At 47.4% G+C, this 19,449-nt stretch overlaps 1 protein-coding gene across 1 annotated transcript in view; it reads left to right on the top strand.

The window, feature by feature from the left end:
- Positions 1-16,847: 16,847 nt before the first annotated feature.
- The window catches only part of LOC142579657 (vesicular glutamate transporter 3-like), a 213,767-nt gene continuing 211,165 nt past the window's right edge, over positions 16,848-19,449 (top strand). The window contains exon 1 of the mRNA XM_075690069.1: positions 16,848-17,181. The gene's annotated coding sequence lies outside the window, so the exon portion shown is untranslated. The remainder of the gene's footprint in view (positions 17,182-19,449) is intronic.

Genomic DNA, 19,449 nt, shown 5'->3' with positions numbered 1-19,449 from the left:
GGTCGGGGCGGCCTCCAGATTTGCTGATGACGTTGCCCAGGTACAGAAGCTCATCGTAAGTGACCCGGCACTTTTCCGGCTTCAGAGCGAGCACTGATGACTTGATGGCCTCTAGTACTGTCGCAAGTCGCCTAAGGTGATAGTCGAAATTTCCGGCGAAGACGACGACGTCATCCAAGTAAGCATGACAGGTCTGCCACTTAAATACTGCTAACATTGTGTGCATGATGCGCCGGAACGTTGCAGGAGTTTAGAACACTCCGAATGGCAGGACCTTGAACTTATAGAGGTCGTCTGGCGTAATGAAGGCGGTCTTTTCGCGATCCCTCAAGTCGACTTCTATTTGCCAGTAGCCAGTCTTGAAATCCATCGACGAGAAATATTTAGCGTTGCAGAGCCGATCCAATGCGTCGTCTATCCATGGGAGGGGGTATAAGTCCTTCTTCGCGATCTTGCTCAGTCGATGATAGTCAACGCAGAAACGCAGGGTTCCGTCCTTTTTGTTCCCCAAAAGTACCGTAGATACCCACGGGCTGGATGATGCCGTCGAGAAGCATTTCGTCAACTTGTAGCCTTGCAGCTTCACATTCTCGCGTCGAAACTTGGTGAGGGCTCTGGTGGAGTGGTCGAGCACACTCTTAGGTTATTATGCGATGCTTTGCAACTGGTCGTCATCGACTCCTCGATAACGTCGAAAAGCAGTCTTTGTATTGTCGGAGAAGACTTCTGAGTTGTTACTGCTTACTCACGGGGAGACTTGGATTTATGTCGAAGTTTGGTTCGGAAACTAAGGTTGTCGGGGTAGATGCGGCAGAATCCGAGAGGACAAACCATTGTTGGTTTCTACACTGTCTTCGATGTATGCGATCGTCGTGCCCTTGACGTGCTTGAATTGTCACTTTTCCTCCATGCTGTCGAGCGATACCTCTTGCGACGCAAATTTCAGGATCGAGCAATAGAAATTGATCACCCTCGATGACGCCCTGTACGTCTGCGAGTGTTTCGGTGCCGACGGAAATAACAATGCGACGGAAATAACGATGCTCACTTGATCTTCGAGCACACTCGAGGCGTGGTGACTTACGAAAGCTCATCGGTGGTATCGCTAGATTTTCCGACAGCGTTATCGACTACGACTTCTTGCCTATGATTGCGAAGTGTTCGTTCAGGGAGTCTGTGTCGAGAATGACGTCTCGTGAACACTGTTGGAGGATAACGAAGGTGGCAGGGTAAGTCTGTTCATGAATGGTAATTGTGGCGGTGCACATTCGAGTCGGCATTATTAGGTGTTTTTGAGCGGTCCGAAATTGAGGGCCTTCCCATACATGCAGTCTTAACCTTTTTCAACGGGGCGGCGATGGGTCCACTGATGACGGAGTGGTTGGTTTCTATGTCCACGAAGACGGTGACTGCATGGCCGTCGAGAAGCACGTAGAGGTCGTTCGTTCTTTGTCTTGCGTTGGAGTTAGGTCTTCGCGTCGGATCCCGGCTGCGTCATGTTGACCTGAAGCTGGAACTTCGCATCGTCAGGTCGTCTTTCGTCGGCTTATTCTTGACTTTCAGGCTACGTCGGGATGGCGTCGTGTCGTTGATATGTCGTCAAAAAATTCTTTTCGGTGTCTTCGTCAGCAGCGGATGATCTCCATCAGTTCGATGAACAGCAACCGCATCTCCATTGGTTGCTGCTCTAAGTCTACCGCATATGAGGTTGCAGACCAGCCCCGGGCTGGGCCAGTGTACGGTCGGCGTTGTGGGAGCAGGTAGCGGCCTGGTGACGGTGAACAGGATGGTCGTCGATGGCTCCACTGAGTGGAGGCGAGGTAGTAGGCGATGCCAGTGGGCGTTCATCTTGCTGTGGGCGCGGTCCGTTGACGGCGAACCCTCGCAGTCCCTTCTCGCGGTAAGGACATCGGCAGTAGATGCGGCCGACTTCTCCGCAGTGATAACAAAGCGGGCTGAGGTCGGGGGTGCGCCAGATGTCATTCTTCCTTGGAACGCTACGCGGGGCGATGGGTTGGCGTACTGGCTGCTGCGGTGGCGGAAGGTGAAACTGCGGCGATGCTGCCATTGTGGTCGTTGACTTGGTAACAAGCTTCCTGGTCGTCTCAGGCAAACATCCGTGCTCGAGGGGTAGTTCTTGCAGGCTGCGGCTAGCTCGCTGGTCCTTGGCGACGTTGGTGTTGTCTTCGTGGTTGGGGCTTTGATCACGGCTTTGCGGTGCGTTCAGTACATAAATGTACCCAGCACCTCCACCAGATGTCACGTAGTAGTGACGGTGAATAATACAGCGGTAATAGTGTGAATGACGAAACTAACTTTTTATTGGGCGAATGTGTGCCCACAAAAGCAAGTTAAACTCAAAGCAAACCAATAATGGCGAATATGGTCTGCGATCGCTGAAATGGGATCAGCGGGTCAAGCGCGTCGCGTGGCTATTATACATCAGTCATCCAGGGTTCCAGAGTAATCGCTGGTCCGCGTGTGTCTTCCAGAAATTTCTACACCATTCGAGTCGCGCATACGTGCAATCAGATTACATAAGGTTGGGTGACAAGAGACAGCGGATAGAACCATCGATAACATTCCAGAAACTTCCGATACATGCAGGCGCGTCCTGCGCTCAGCGATAACATTTGCTAGACGATGAAATCCGGTCCCCCGATAAAGAAGTACACGTGCCAATATCCACTTGGCAATAATTGTGTGGATGACATCATTTACGAGATATTCGCCATCAAACTTGCGGCAAAAATGCACTGTCGTTCCTCTTAATTTCATAAGAAAACGCCGTTTTATGCAATGAAGCCCGAAAGTAACTGGAAGGCCAGTGCATTTCTGCGCAAAGTTCGAGAATTTATATCTGGAAACTGGTGTCATTCCGAGATATCTTCTTAGTGGATCCGCCTTGCTATATCCACGGCTAGAATTTGTGAATTGCAATATGTGCCATATTGCAATAAGCCAAAAACTAAGTTGGTGAGTTCTTGTTAATTAGTCGACTAGGCATTTCCATTATTTGTGCATATCCGCATCTTCGTGTAGACCAGCTGATAGGCTAGAATTGCGGTATCTGTGCACGTTAATAATTTCTGAGATCACGAGAGCCAAATCAATCAGTCGTAGGCTAGCCTCCTTTACTCCCCAGGCGCGATTAGTAATGCGGCTAAGTAAGTCCAGTGGTTGTTGACAGCTGGAGGACGTGCGGCACAACCAAGTTGAACATAGTGTCATCGTCGTGAATGAATATACCGAGTATTCGATTCGTCTTCTGCCTCCGAATTGGTGTGCCTCCTATGTAGACGGAAAACGGGTAACGTATTGATTCGAATGCTTTGCGCGGCCTCTTATGTATTACAACATATTCCGTCTCTTCGGGTGGGGGATACAATCCGCAGTCGCTGACGTACTTGTGTGAAACATTTAGGTTAACCTGGAGAGCGTCTTCCTGCTCTCCAGGTATTTCGGTATTAACCCACGCAGTATTCCCGTAACCGTGTTTGCATGTTTCACACCTGCTATAGGCGCAACGGCTTTTGGTAATACCGACATAGCGATGGTAACTAGAGCTGGGGATACTATGGTTCCCCGTGGGACTCCAATGGTGTTAGGTTGAGTTTTGCCCATAACAGGGCCCACCATGACTACAACATGACAGCTCGGAGAGGAAGGCTTTCACAAAGTTGCAGAGGCACCTGTGCACTCCAATCGCACGGAATTTTCCGAGGAGGATTGCGTGAGGGAGTCAGTGTGAAGCTTTCTCAATATCGACGCTGACGACCACACGCTTTTGAGTCCGGGTGCGACTGCTGAGCTCTGTCATCGTGCAGACGAAACAGGGTGTCCTAAGCTGAAAGACCGCGTCGAAATCCGATTTGTGTATGCGGTAATATTAGGTTTTGTTAGATATGCCAGTTAAATTTTCTTATCCTCCAGGTCTTGCTGGCAAAGAATTCTTCAAGGAGTTACTCAGGGAGGCTAACTTAAAGATACATAGCTTTATCAGTACAAAGTCGCATACATCGACTAGAGGCGGCCCGTTTATCGGCTCGCTCGCTTCGCCTTCTCATCTCTACACACTCTATTAAACACCCTTGCGAATTGGGGCGGTACCCTTATTTTAGGTCTCTTCGCTCACATTCTATCAATCAATTTCTTCTTAGAGTAGGTGGGACCATCAACCTTCGACCCGCACGGTATTGGCGACGGATACAAGTCACGGCCTCTCTCCCTCTCTCTTTCCGGAGGTTGCCCTCCCGACCATTCCTGCCGCACAGTGCTCTACGTTGCAGAAGGAGCATGTGTTACTCTTCCATGCACGCTGTTTATGAGGCCTGCGTTGATTCTTGCAGGCATCGAGACGAGTCACGTGGACATGGCGCCCCATCACGAGCCCGCGATAAAAGATCTGTCAGGCACCACGCTCGAGGTCGTGCTGGGGAGGCATCGACCTATTCGTCATCGCCGACGCATCCTCGCTCACAGTGAGATCGATTTCACAAGGTCTTGTATGGCCACTTCATGAAACGGAGCTGGCACAGAGTTTTAGCTTGTTCACATAACGCATCAAACATCACGTAATACCGAGTTGCCCTAAATGTTGACCGCAGTGGCACAAATTTATAGCACCGCTGGTAGCGACACATTGCGGCGCTTTGTTCAACTACAACATGTGAGGGAAATATTTTGTGTTACATGGGCGTTCTCACCGAAGGAAGAATAGAAAGATAACACGTTAACGATTACTCCGCTAACGATGCTTTACAACAGCAGGACTAATGCAAGCCATTTGTTTCGAAGAAAATTAACTCCCGAGAACTCAGCGCAAGCAGGTCGAACACGAAAACTACCTAGCACAAGGGATCGAGCGCATATGTATAATTGATTTTTAGTGCAGCAGCTACGCCAATATGAGTGCTAAGACAGGCCCATCTCAAGTGATATCTTATCTGATGCAACATGGCCGATATCACATGATATATGGCTCTCTGTGCAATTTTAATGGCGTAATTTCTAAACTAAAAATCAGTTGAACTGATCCTTATCGCGCTGACTGAACAGGCATGTATGCAGCTCCAGCAGACAAAAGGATCATATTCCCCTGTGTTAATTCACTGTAGTAATTAAATGTTGGAAAGTCTATGGGCGATACCCTACTGGGAGCGTGTGCCACAATTTCTGAAGTCATCGTCATCCTGCTATCTTTGTAGCGTAACGTGTAACTATCTCGCCTAAAGGCGGACGCATGGCCTATTACGCGCTAGGAAAATGATAAATCATAACGCAGCGTTTTTCATGTGGTCTCCCGTCAAGTATTGATCGAGCTGTTGATTCTTCAGCTTCATTAATTTGGCCCAGCGAGAAATGGCCTGTCGAGCATGGCATATGACGGGTTGCCATGCAATGGCGATGCGCGTGCACGCTAGAGAGGTCAGTTGCGGGCGGACTTACCGTGACCTTGTGCCCACATAACCTTGTGGTGCGTTCTGCACAATTCGATTCAGTTCGAACTGTGACAAAATCGACCTCGCTTATAGTTTTTATGCGACGAATACGTTAGGGCACGTTGTACAATGTATCTGTTGAAAAGTTGTCAATCAAAGGGGGCGACAACGAGAAAGAAAATAAATAAGGACAGCCTCCGTTTCTTCTCTTGCAGGCAGGTCTACAGTGAAAGGGAAGAAGCCAAGGGGCGACTTTCAGTGTGCCGGCGCGGCTTCTACGAAGGCTGGCTACAGCTATGTCAATGCCCTGCACAGGGGCACAGAAATGTTCCAGTGTTACTGGCCGCGAGTCGCCTGCCGCAAAGTCGGGCCCTCACACTTTGCCAGAGGGCAAAGTTTGCACTTGCTCTATTCTCGTGCGCTCCCTTTAAAAATAGGCTGCAGTGTAGACATGTACTGGGAAAGTACACAGCGCCATCTTTCATCTTGCCTCAGTCCTGCCTCATGTCTCGACACATCAGTGTTCCTTGCCTACCTCGAATCAACTGATCGAGGAAACAGTCCGAAGGTTCTTCACAGTGATAACAAGCGACACCGACGACCTGTCTCACGGGCGCTGGGGTATACATGTAACCAGCAGATAAAGGCTAACCACTATTTTGGTCTCGAACGCCAGTTATCAGTGGGTGTATACTTCACGGGATATCATTTGTCATATGAGTGGTTCCGTGTTTGAGGAATCATACTTTTTTAGTTATTTATTCCTCACAGGCCCCGAAGAGCATTAGGGGAGAGGGCATATGAATAGAAAAACAGTACAAAATAATAAACCAGGGTAACGGTACAAGAGACGCCTTACAAGGCAAATACACAAAAGAAACACAAGATTGATTCAAAAAGGGCGTAAAAATACTATATTACCACGGAGATTAAAAACATAGCAAACGCGAAAATGGCAAGAACAGATAACCATGTACAAGTGAAGCAGTAGTACAAAAGTAAAGCAACATTTAAAGGAACTGAAGAAGTAGTACAGCAGAAAACTGCAATTAGGGCAATGCTAAGGCGATAAATGCTGGCAGAGGTGTTTTTTGAACTCTCCAGGGTGAGAAAAGAGATTAAGGTCACAGGAAGATCATTCCAGAGCTTAATTGCTTTAGGTAATGAAGGTGAATTGAATGATTTTTTCTATATATTTGGTACAGGAGAGATGATTATGTAAGCGCCGTGAAGATCGAGCAGACGATTCCAAAGGCAAGAATGAAGTGCGGGTGGGAACATATATATGAAATAAACACAGAAGTGAAATAGAACGACGATTTTCGAGTATGTGTATATCATTAAGCCTCTTTAGTTGGGAGACACTGGCGAGGGGACTATGATGGTTAGAAATGAACCGGGCAGCTATGTTTTGAATGGACTCAAGCATTTCAATGAGGTATTTTTGATGGGGAGACCAAATAGATGAGGCGAATTCCAACTGTGGACAAATAAATGTTAGATATGCTAGTTTTCGTATGGAGTTAGGAGAGTTTCGCAGGTTTCGGTGTACGAAGCCCAATGTTTTCGATGCTTTACTGCAGATGGTTGAAATGTGACAAGACTATGAAAGATTTGGTGTGAACTGGATTCTGAGATATTTGTACGACGTAGCTTTGGACAGGAAGGTGTTATTGATAGAGCAGTGGAAATTTGAAATATCATGCTTGCGGATAAAGGTCATATATTTACATTTAGTAGGGCTTAGAATCATGTCCCAGTTTTTACACCAATCAATAATAGTGCTAATATCATTATGAGGGGTCCGGTGGCCAGTATCTGAAGTGATCTTATGGCAAACAACACAGTCCTCTGCGAAAACGCGTAAACGGGATGAGATGTTATTGGGAAGGTCGTTAATATAAGTTAGTAAAAGTAAGGGTCCAAGCACGCTTCGCTGTGGTTACATCAGAGGTTACTTCAGACAGTAGAGAGGAAAACCCGTTGACAACTGTGAATTGTTGACGAAATAAGAGAAAGTTACGAAGCCAAGATATTGTGGGAAAATCAAGACAAAAGTTAGATAAATCAGTAAAAAGCCGGCCTTGAGCAACTCTGTCAAATACTTTTGAGAAATATGAAGATATACAATCTGTTTGCTGGTTTTCGTCCATGTTAAAATGCAGGGTCAGTAGTAAATTCGAATAACTGTGTATCACAGGAGTAGCCTTTCCTAAAGCCATGCTGATTTAAAAAGAAAAAGTTCTTTCGTTCCACATGGTTGTAGATGTGAGAAGCGGTAATTAATTTACAGCAAATTCATGTTAAAGAAATGGGACGATAGTTATCAGGCAAGTTTTTGTTACCCATTTTGACGACAGGAATGACCTTTGCTATTTTGCACTCGGAAGGCAGCTGTCCGGATGACAATGATTGCTCAAAGATATGACACAAAATCTGGATGGAAATTGAAATGCTGTTTTTAAGAATTTTCCAATTTATATTGTCCACTAGCTCCGGCAGATGAGGATACCTCAAGGTTGTTAATTAGAGATGCAATACCCTTGGGACTAATCCTGATGGGCTCCATGAATGGGTAGTCGCAATCAGGAAAAACTGCATGCTGGAATGATCTTCCTTTGTAAACACTGATGCAAAAAATTTGTTAAACGCAATCGGACATTCAGTGTCGGTTAGTGGTAAGCCATCAGTATTGTGTAGTGATATGGGGTTTTGTTTATTTTCGGGAGAAATAACTTGCCGAAATTTACTTGGATTAGGTTGCAATAGGGACGGAAAATCGCGAGTAATATATTTGTTTTTGGCAGTGCTAATAGCACAGCAGTATGTTTTGAGACACAGTTTATACTTATCCAACAGAGGCACGAGAGGGAGCAGATTTAGCTTTTCTGTACAGGCACTTCTTTTTATTCCGTAATCGTTGTAGCGCCTTGTTGAGCTATGGATTAGTTTTATCATTAAATATTGTAATGGCTGAACGTGCTTCTGTATCCGTGCAGGCAGTTTGTGTTTGAAAAGCAACCAGTTTTCTTCTGTAGATTGTTCGTTTCTTAGTGGGGATGTTTGAGCAATCACCAATGAATGCTATGAAGAGCTTATTGTTGAGGTTCTTATTGATTTTTTAGGTTCTCGTTTATGCTCGATGCACTAGCCCGGCACGCGCATTGCTGTTCTCGAAACCTGCTACGCTGGCCCTCTTGTTGTTCCGCCCCGCCACGACACCTCGGTTTGCGACAATATAAATGACAACGCCGCGCCACGGACTGCCACAGGAAAAAATTGTTGCGTATGCATAGCTTATAACGCGACACGCATCCTCTTGAAAGAAATATCACCAGTTCCTATCCAAAAAAAGTATTATTTGGTATATTTTCTTACATTCCTGCGCCAGGCGTCTTGTCTTCCTCTATCAAAGAACACGGTGACCTTCTGCATGACAAAGGTTACGGCGGCTAACACAAACTGTGTCGCATCGTGCAACATTCGCATGATGTGAGGTATTCTGCGTTCTGTCTGCATATTGCACTGTCTTGCACTGTCCGCTATTATTAATCGTTCGCTTATAAAGAGATCGACAGAGTGAAAGAAAGAAAATTTAATGAAAGCTGAAGATGCCATACTAGCTTCATGCAAGGCATGTTACTAGGGATGAGCAAATAGTGATTTTGGAGACTATTTTGAATACTAATCGAATAGTTGAATAGTAGAATCGATTGTAGAATAGTTCTCGAATAATGACCAGCCGTTACCAAAATTAATATAAAATGATGTTCGCATCCTGGTATTCTTAAGGTTATCAAGATTTGTCCTTACATAGTACGTTATGAAGCGTTCTTTATTAAATACACAAATGGAGCATTAGAAAAAATACATGTAGTTTCTTCGCATGAACAGGACTCTTCGGAGAGTGCAAATGATCGCTGTATAGCCTGTAAATTATGGCTGCTTAAGAGACGTAGCCCACTCCACTACACAAGTTCTCATGTTTTATGTTCGGACTATGCCCGCGGGGGTGAAAATTTACCGTACTTTTGCTTCAATTTTATGCTTATTTGGTCGCCGTTTACACTCTTAAATATTCGAAAAGTGTTCGAAAAATGCTCGAATTTACGAATAAAGACTATTCGATTCGAAGTCCGAATCGAATTGGACACTATTCAATTCGTTATTCGAGAGTTTTGATTATTCGCACGCACCCACATGCTACCACCGACGTAGCGGAGATAAGAAAGCAACAAAAAATAAGGTAATAACTTAATGAATAATAATATGTGGCATATAATTGATCGGTTGAAGTGCTTCAAACATCATTCAATGCTTTTGCTTCTCGTGTAAATTAAAATGGAGTTTTCGTAACTGCTACGCCAATTTGGAAGCTTGCATGCTCCTTCTTACGGCGAAAAGGAGTTAGAGCCACAAGTTGCCAACACACACATATACGCCCGCACGCACGTACGCACACGCATACGCACATACAGACGGTCGCACGCACGCACGCACGCACGCACGCACGCACGCACGCACAGACACAGATATATACACACCAAATGTTTCTGCTGAGATTTTAAGCTATATATTTAATCCCCTATGCCAGATAGCACCATTCTAGCCCTTGAGCTGGTCCCAAAGAAGAGGCGGACATTGCTTGCAACGACAAGTCGAAATGCGTATTCCACTAATTATCAAAGAATCACCAATTTACTCAGTAATTAAGTTTTAACTTTTTGACTTACAGCGCACATTGCAATTTACAAATTGTAGCCGGTGAGGCTAATTCAAGGCATATCCGCTTGAAAATAATCCTGTGGACGGCACCATTTTCGAGATATGCGCCATCAAACTTGCGTTAAAAGTTACTTGCGGCAAGAACTTGCAGTAAGGAAAAGAAAAAAAAAAACTCAAGTAGAGTTGAAATTCAGGGGAATTCATCCGACTTTACGAGCGCACGTCATCCATACCCTTTACCGCAGTTTACAGCTCCGCATTTCATTCGGCCTCCCGCCACTTCACAGCCCCCTTCTAGCCTGCCTATGTCTTGGAATGGCATTTTCAAATTCGTACTCCTTTCTGATAAGAATGGCCAATAGCGAACTGTGTGACTTCCGTACCTCGTTTGCCTCGTTTCAACCCGCAAAGAGCAGCCGCCCTCAGCAATGCCATATACCAAATGGACGTGGGCCCACTTACGGAAAGTAAAATTTTTGGAAACTGGCCTACACGAACGTCAGCGCGTGCCGCTATATAGGCGTTGCTGTGTTATTTGAGAAACACTGGACTGTGTGACTGTAGTCGTGACTGTGCGACGTCGACTGTATTAGTGGGACGTTGACACTTTGTATGACTGTGTGTTCTCCTCCAATGCCACCATTGCAACGTTGGCGGTAAGAAAGTTAAAATTAAAAAGCAATTAACCAATATTTGTTGATTAGAAAACGAACTGCGACGTCTATACTCTACCATCTACTAGTCGAATAGGAACGATCAGAGAGTAAAGCATTATCGCACGGAAAAATCCTATTTAAAAGAATTGTTTCCATTAAAATAGATCACACGGTACATCACGCTCCTAATTATGTGACTGCGCCTCTCCGCATAACCCCTCATCTAAATGTAATCCAACGGAACAACTGAAGCCCTCAGAACGTCCGTCAATATCAGGGACACTTCGGCAATATGATCTTCATCGTCGAAACCAGCCCAGTAGCAACGAAACACAGGGCACAAAGTCGTATTGAAAAAATGAACAAATAAGAAAACTAAAGAAAATATTTCAGGAGGCGCGCGATTTCTTACTGCTCCCACGGTACGCCTGTATTGCGGGGCCGTTTCTCAATGAAGAGATTGTCGAAAACATGCAGCATAAAGATTATGAAGCATTCTTCTTCCCTTTTTTTGGCGTCCTATTCTTTTCTTTTTGTTCGATCGAAGACGAGAGTTCAGCGCATGACGGATGGTTGTGGATCACAAGGAATTTGTTAACCCATTGCGGTTAAATTAGGAGTCTCCAGGTGTCGCTATATACCAATGGTGCTTGCTCCGTCTGTAAATACTGATATGCGTTCATGTATCAGGTCTCCGCCTCTCAAAAAAAAGAACACTTTATTAGCGTGCGTGCACACATAGCAAAAAAAAAAAAAGAAAATTACAGTTGAAAATACATACTCAATGCGTTGCCTTCAGGAGTGCACCGGATCGATTCTGAAATAATTGTGCAGAGTGGGCAGCCAGGTGGGATGCAGGCGTGTTCGAATATTCGAAACGTTCAATACGAATGGAGTACGAGCATGCTTGGCGATTCGATTCGCGTATTCAATGCGACAATTCTGCACCTGAAATTGTCGGCTATTCGTTTCCTGTTCGAATGTAAGGAAACGACGCTTATTAAATGCTTGAGATAGGGAGACTGATGGAAGTGAGGACTGTTCCGAACGATTGCAGGAGGAGCCGTGATCGCTACTCAGAGGCATCAGTTCCTGATCGAACCCACGGGGCAGATAACGTCTGCGTAATAATAGGGAGCTATAGCTCAGCGGGTTTACCAGCCAGCGGATGAGCGCAGACGCTACTGCGCATGTGCGGTACGCTGGGGCGCCTAGCGTTGCGGCTTGCTCGCTCGTCTCGTCTCCCCAGAGGAGCGCGTATAGGGGACCAGCGTTTTTTTATTAAACAAACATGTCGACCACCCGCACGAACAGCGGCGTGCCGTCGGCGTCGTCTTCAAACGCGGGGCTGGGCCGTCTGTAAGCGAAAAAGTCCTCGGAGATGTTTCACCACTGAGGAGGACCTCGGTGTCCTGCCACAAGTTTCAGCAACGAGGCCGCTTGGCGACGATTTGAAGTGGACGACCGCGATCGAGAACCTGAAGTAGAGCGTTCTGGCACACTATAACTTGAAGCGAGAGTGCTGATTTTTTTCCACAGTAACTCTAACCTTGCTCAACAGGTGGCACAGCAAAGCGCGCTCCGCTCTTTACCTCCGCTCCGCTCGACCGAGCGAAGGTCGCTGAGCTGAAACTCTTCGTGCGGCGCTCGGCTGCCGGCACCGCTCGCCCGCTGGGCCCGCTTACCCGTAAGCCTACTGAGCTATAACTCTCTAATTTCCAGTCATTCAAGAAGAGCACTTCGCCTTTGGGTAACATAACGAACGTGTCGTCTCTATTCAGGCAAACAACCTATTACTTGGCCACCGTCACCATCTTTGCATCGCATTAAATAAAATGTACGGTGCCTGCAGTTTTTCACGTTTATCTTTTTCAGCGAGTATATATATATATATATATATATATATATATATATATATATATATATATATATATCTGGTCGCGCGCTTTCCCCCTATAGCTTCGTTACTGTAATTATCATAGTGCGCCAGATGACAGAAAGCAGCTGTTCATCACTCTATGTATGAAAAAAGAAATGTGGACGATTACAAAAGGTTCTGCTCTGATTATTGCCTATCCACCGCTTTCAGTTATTTACTTCTCCGACTCAAAACTTAAACAACAAGCTCATCGTCGTAAATCTTGTCACTGCACAGAGTTCAGCCAAACCAAGAGTTGGCCGGGATGGCTTACTGCACGCACGCAAGGTCATGCATGCAGGACATATATAACGGGAACCGCCATTCTCACTTGCATACACTATAAAGCTTCAGGCACGGACGCCGCATCAATGTAACGTCACGCTATGCAGGTCGCCTCGATGGCGCGCTGCGTTCTTGATTGGCTAAAGGTGGATCCTTTTTCGAGCACCCTGTTTTCGTTGTAGTTTTCTCGCGACAATCCATATATAGACCGGGAAGCCCGGGGAACTTGCTGTTGCTTAGTTGCCACCGCAGGCTATCTTAACGTTCACGTAATGAATACGCCGTCGAGGGACTGATTTCCACGAGTTTCGTATTCTCTTCGCACCCGACCTTTGATTCTTCTTCTCAAAGAAAGAATGAAAAATAAAAGGAACTTTCGGCCGCCACGGTGCCATAACGAATTGCTCGTCCTCTATCGATGCCAAGTTTCGCCATGCCTCACACTGGGGGACGCTTGCGCGCGTCCTCGGTATCCCGTTCAATGAGAAACTAGCGTGACTTGGCGAAGTGGTCAGTATACGTCTCCGTGCAGAGTATGCCCTCTAACCAGTGCCTGCCTGCTGGAGAAGTGGCAACGGGGGAACGCCGCCCGAATTCGACCGAATGGTTACTCCACAGTTCCGCGTGGTCTTTTCTCGTTTTTCTTTTTTTGTGTTCGTTAGCAACGTCTGGCCCGCTCTTTTCTGCAAACTCGTCTGCCACGCCGCGCTAAACCGACAACACCAGCCTGAAGAGATTGCGTCGTCCTTGGCAGTGAAAGTGCATTTGGTCGCCTGGCAAAGCCCGATTGCTTTTTTTTTTTTTTTGCTTCTTCTGGTTCTGACGGCCGGGCGCTGCTTGTAACGGATACACGACGCAGCAATTTGCGGTAATATGCTGGACGCAGTAGGGCCATCCTGCAAGCACAGCCTTCCCTACACTCACTCCCCTTCTCCTCTTGGCTTTTTATCTCTATTTGACAGGCATCGTTCGCATCCTGAAAAGCGACGGCGTTTGGCCTGGCGGCAGGGCCATTAGCAAACTCCCAAGCGCCGGGTACGTGCGCTGTGCGTAATCTATAAAGCTGCTTCGAATATGTCCAGCCCTTTCCTGTCTCTCTCATTGCTTAGTTGACTCTTGTTCAGCTGAATTTGGGAAGAAAAAAAAAACGTAAGAAAGGGGGAAAAATCTAGAGACTGGTAAGAGCCAAGCACGAGGCGCTCCTCCGCAAGCTGGCGTGTCTCTGAAAGGGCTGGCTGGCCTATCTATCTACGCTGCCCAGTCTGAAAAGGCCGAATACAGGCCTTTCTCTGTATGCTCATACACACACGCGATGTTTATGAGTGTAGCTGTGTCTGATAAAAAGAAAGCAATAGGGAAAAGTGACCGACGTGGTTGAAGTATATAGGGGACGCTGGATTGGCGCGTGTCGATGCTTGCGGGGCGCCGCTCCACCCCGCCGCCACCACTAGTGTTTTTTGTATATGACGCCCGGAATATCTGCAGCCGCTTCTGGGAGTGGACAATCAGGGACGCTTGCGCCTCATCACGGGAACCGCTTCGCCTTGACACAGAGATACGGCCGAGCTCTTATTTCGGCATCAACTGACCGGGCTTGTCTCCTGAAGAACATGGTTGGCCGTGCTCCAAAATGAGTAAGAGCGTTCATTTTTTTTCCCCCTCGTTATGCGGGCAGTAGAGGCTGGTGTCGCAGAGAAAAGAAACGCCAAATGTGATGCAGGGACGGAGTAAACTTTAACCACTCACCCGATCAATGCATCTTCGATTGTTTCCTTTCTTTTGACTCATTAACTCACTGACCAACTCACTCACTGCGTGGCGTACAGCCGTACGTACGCGTACAGCCTGCCATCACTCACTCACTCACTCACTCACTCACTCACTCACTCACTCACTCACTCACTCACTCACTCACTCACTCACTCACTCACTCACTCACTCACTCACTCACTCACTCACTCACTCACTCACTCACTCTCACTCTCACTCACTCATTCACTCAGTTAGTGATGTACTCTGTTCGCCACTCGCTCCACTTTAAGACTTCACTCACTCACGTGGTTACTCACGTACCTTCTCTCTCACTTACTTTACTCAGCCGCACGGATAGTTAATTCCTCACGCTGCACAAACTTCACTGACTTCCCTACTCGTTCACTTCTTTCGTTCGCTCATCCATCTCTGTCACTTGTTTCACTCAGTCACACATACTTTCGAGCATGCTCACTCAGTCACTTTCTTCTTCCTTACTCACCTCGCTAGTGCTCTCACAATCGGGCACAATCACACGCACGCAGGGGGAAAGACGCACTCCGGCGACATGGCGTGCCGCTCTTCATTTGAGACAGCGCAATGGGCTCCTCGCACGACAAACCGGGACCGCATGCGCTTGAACGCGACATTGAACCTTGGCCGGTTGCAAAGGACGCGTTCATCGACCAATTCCCCCCCCCCCCCCCCACGCCTTTATCATCGCGCAACGATGTCCACCACTCGCGACTGCCCGTATAGCCAGTCTCGAATAAATCAAAACAAAACGAAAACAAACAAACAAACAAAAATTGCAAAGAAATTACAGGGCAGCACGTGCAACGCGTCCATAAGGAGCACGTAAGGGAGGGACGGCAGTAAACAAATTAGACGAAAGTTAAAAATAACGAAGGTCGCAAGCCACAGAGGGCGCCCGCATGCACGTAAAGGCCAGAGCTTAATGCTGCCGCCGTAGGGAGCTCGTTATAGGGCGCGCGGAGTTCGCCTTATATCCCTCCGCCACATGCCGGCGAGCAGCGGACCCGTCGAGGTGCATATTTCCCGCACATACGGGAACTTCGGGCGCGGTGGAAAACCCTTTCTTTTTTTTTTTCCTTCATTGGGCTTGACACCTCGTCCGACGCGCTATCTGCCTCCGCGTGCAAAATAGATATGACGTCACTGCCATACGCGCCAGCGTGTGCGCGCGTTATGTACACTTAGAGAGGGAGAGAAGAAAGCTTTCACCGCGCGATGCGTTGAAGACCAGAGTCGTCGCCGTTGCTTACGTGACTTGCCGGGCGGCGCGACGCGCTGTCACCGAGAGAAGCAACTGGGAGGTGAAAAATAGGGCCCATCACTCGCTTTCTCGGTTCCCCCTCTTCCTTTCGTTCATTCATTCATTCTTTCTTTCTTCCTTTCTTCCGTCGTCGCCTTTATTTCTCGGCGGGACTGCGTGTCACGGTGCAAAAATAAAAGGGGAAAAAGAAAAAAGTAAGGACGAAGAAAGAACGAATGAGGTAGCAGTGGCATATAGCGAAAGTCACGAATCCCGTAGATCACACGATACGAGCGCAAGTTGCTCGCGAGGGAGCAGTCCCCGACGGAGACACGCAGCGTTCTTTCGTCCCTTTCACTCGGCTATCCGTAAGAGTGCCCGAGCCCGGCGCTCTTAAACGCGGGAGCTCGCCCGAGTCAGTGCTGCTCCGCTGCGCCACGCGGGGTTCGGTGGTGTATGTTTTCGTGTGTGTTTGTGTGCGCACGCGCGCGAGTCGTAAGGAGCGTCTCCGACTGAACGGTGATAGAGAGGAGATTGGAACTGAGGGGCCCTACCCCCCTCCGGAGATCTTATAACTCGGTCGGGACCGTCCGGGCCAAAGGCGCGCCGGCGATTAGAAGTATAGTGGTGGGGGTAAAGGAGGCGACCGACGAAGAGGATGTATGGTGCCCGCGTGTTCGCTGGTGTCTTTGTGCCTTGAGAAGTGGCCATAAGGGCGGGGAAGAGAGAAAGAAGGCCGATAGCCCCGTCATCGCCTTCCAACGTCTTATTCCTCTTCTTCTTCTTTGTTTTCTCCCTTAGCTACTGTTGTTGGTGGACGTGGTTTCGAGCTGCGGTGGTGCTACTGGGATGGCTGCTTTATTGGTGTGTGTGTGCGTGTCTGTGTACGGGTTCTGCTGACGTGCTCTGCAAGATATTTCGTCGACTGGCTTCCGCAGCAGACGATTCCCGGTGACCTCCGTCTGCCGTCACTGTCTTTCCTGCTGCCTGGCTTACATTTTTCTTTTCCACTTTCTTTGGTGGCCTGCGTGTAAATCTACGGCTCCGGTCTCCCACAACTATACTCCGACATCAGCAGTGCGCTTTTACTAAGTTGTGGCAGCGGTGACAACGGAGCAGCGAAACAACGTAAGTAAGAAATTTACACGATGATGTGTGGGCGTTCATAACCGACTTCCGCGCCCTTATATATACTGCAAGTCTTCAATTCAGTTGTTTCAAACTTTCGTTTTTTTTTTCGGACGTAAAGCGCCACATTTGGTGGTGCAGGTCACGCAGTTTGTCGTGGAGAGGGCCTGTTCTTTACGAAATGGCATTTGGGGTAAATGGTTTTTACTTGGATGTTTAGGGGCTACGGTGACGGGCAGGGGGGGGGGGGGGTATGAGGGTGAAGAGCCCGCTGATGCAATTGTCACCCCGAGGGACAAATTTACGTGCTCTTGAGAAAGCGGCTCGTAAAGAGTAAGGAGCGTTTTTCTCGGTTGATTGCGTTCTCAGTAGGAGTTTTATTTATTACCCATAAAGGGAACGCTCGAGAGTTAGCTTTCGGATAGCGGTTTGCGGCGAAGGAAACCTTTTGGTGTGGCATTTGAATATGACGCCGTTAATATAATGTTATTAAATGTTTTTGCCCCTGAGGACGTGACTTCATCATAGATTTCGGCCACTCTTTTGGGTAGTTTAAGTAAGCGATCCGGTGTTGACATATACGAGATGGGTATATCAGCTTGGCATATATGTGAACTGACTTTTATGCGATAGTATAACAGACCCGACATGTCTGAGATCTCAGTACTACGGCAGCAACGATGAATCCACTAATAGTGCCCGTTTTGAACGATAAGGAGTGGAAACCTGCACAAGGTGAATTCGATAAAGTTTCACGATGATATACAAATACGCCTTCTTCGCGCTTACTGTATGGTGTACCGTTGTATCAGGGAAGTCAAACCACGACAAAACACTCTTGCATCAAGGCCGTTCATATTATAAAGATCTTTATCTAATAGATAATAGATGTGAGAGGTCTTAAATAACAGACTGACGATTTCAGAAGAAGCTGCGAGGTTTTACTTTCACTGATTCACAGTTTCGTTGAAGACACTTCGATAAATCTGCCCTCAAAAACTAAGTGAATGCGTCCTCCGAAAACAACTGCACGCTCAAAAGCACCGATGCTCGTAAAATATTAACGGCTACTTACGCAACAGCAGTTTGCAGTGTGTGTTTAGCATGGCGTGTCTGTTCAGTCTTAGCATCACTCTCGACAACGCACCACGCGCTATAGTCAAGCGAGTTTATTCCTAGAGAGTTTTAGAGGGCCACGTGGAGTGTCACAGAGTCGCACAGAAGATTGTGCAGCAATATAAATTGTACAAGAACAGTGCCTTGTGCCCTCGTGCTCAGGAAGCCTGGCTGTTGACTCTGTCGCCTCGAGCTGCAAGGCAGTGGGTATCGGTGGCTTTGCACCGTCAACACTCCTGGTGGTTACTTGGTTCTATACAATGCATTCTTCACTTCATCACTCAGTAGGTGCTCAGTACTTTCTCCCTACACTGGCCGGCCTGCTCAGGCGAAGGAAAGTGTCCTTTTCCTTCCTGTTTCTGCTTCGTCATCGCTGTTCTTTAGTTTGCTAAAAAAGAAACATGCTAGCGCGCGTGCGCGTACTCATAAATAACTTCAAAATTTAATTCTGGGGCTTTACGTGCATGCTAAAACCGCCATATCATATCAGGCACACCATAGTGTTAGGAGACTCCGGAATAATTTTGACCACCTGGGGTTCTTTAACGTGCAGCCAACGCACCGAAGTACACGCCTGCGTTTTTTCTGTATCTTTTTTTTTTGACATCTGCGTTTCGCCTACATCGAAATCTGGGTGTCGCGGCCGGGATTCGAACCCGCACCCTCGAGCTTAGCAGCGCAACGTAAAAGCCACTACATACGCCACCACGGTGGGTCCACAATCAGCTCGTTTTGTTGATTGCAGAGTATGCCCTGCCTCGCTTCACACTCCACTTACAGAGGGGTTCTTGACCGGTTTCTTTTCTTGCAGTTCAGTGAATTGCAAATTACGGCTGCTTTGAAGCTGCCTTTGGCTGGAGGGACGCGACGATAAAGAAAAAAATGATAAAAAGGACAAGGAAATATCGTTGCGCAGTATTCGGGATTGTTTCTCGTTCGACGCCATTACTCGCGACGTTCCACTCGACTTACACTTCGATACGTGAACCGCTGCAATGCTGCTCATGGGGAATTTAATTTCCCTAATCCTCGGAGCTCGCGAAAGCGCCTTCGTCGTGGAAGGAAAGAGAGGCGCAGCGCACTATGTATAGGCGGGCTTTTACATCGAACGAGATTCTCAGACGCGCGGGCATACCATTTCTTGGGCCATTT

The sequence above is a fragment of the Dermacentor variabilis genome, chromosome 4, assembly GCF_050947875.1.
Source record: "Dermacentor variabilis isolate Ectoservices chromosome 4, ASM5094787v1, whole genome shotgun sequence".
NCBI classification, from domain to species: Eukaryota; Metazoa; Arthropoda; class Arachnida; order Ixodida; family Ixodidae; genus Dermacentor; species Dermacentor variabilis.
Note: the sequence above shows the minus strand (reverse complement) of the source record. Positions and strands in the feature narration are given on the sequence as shown.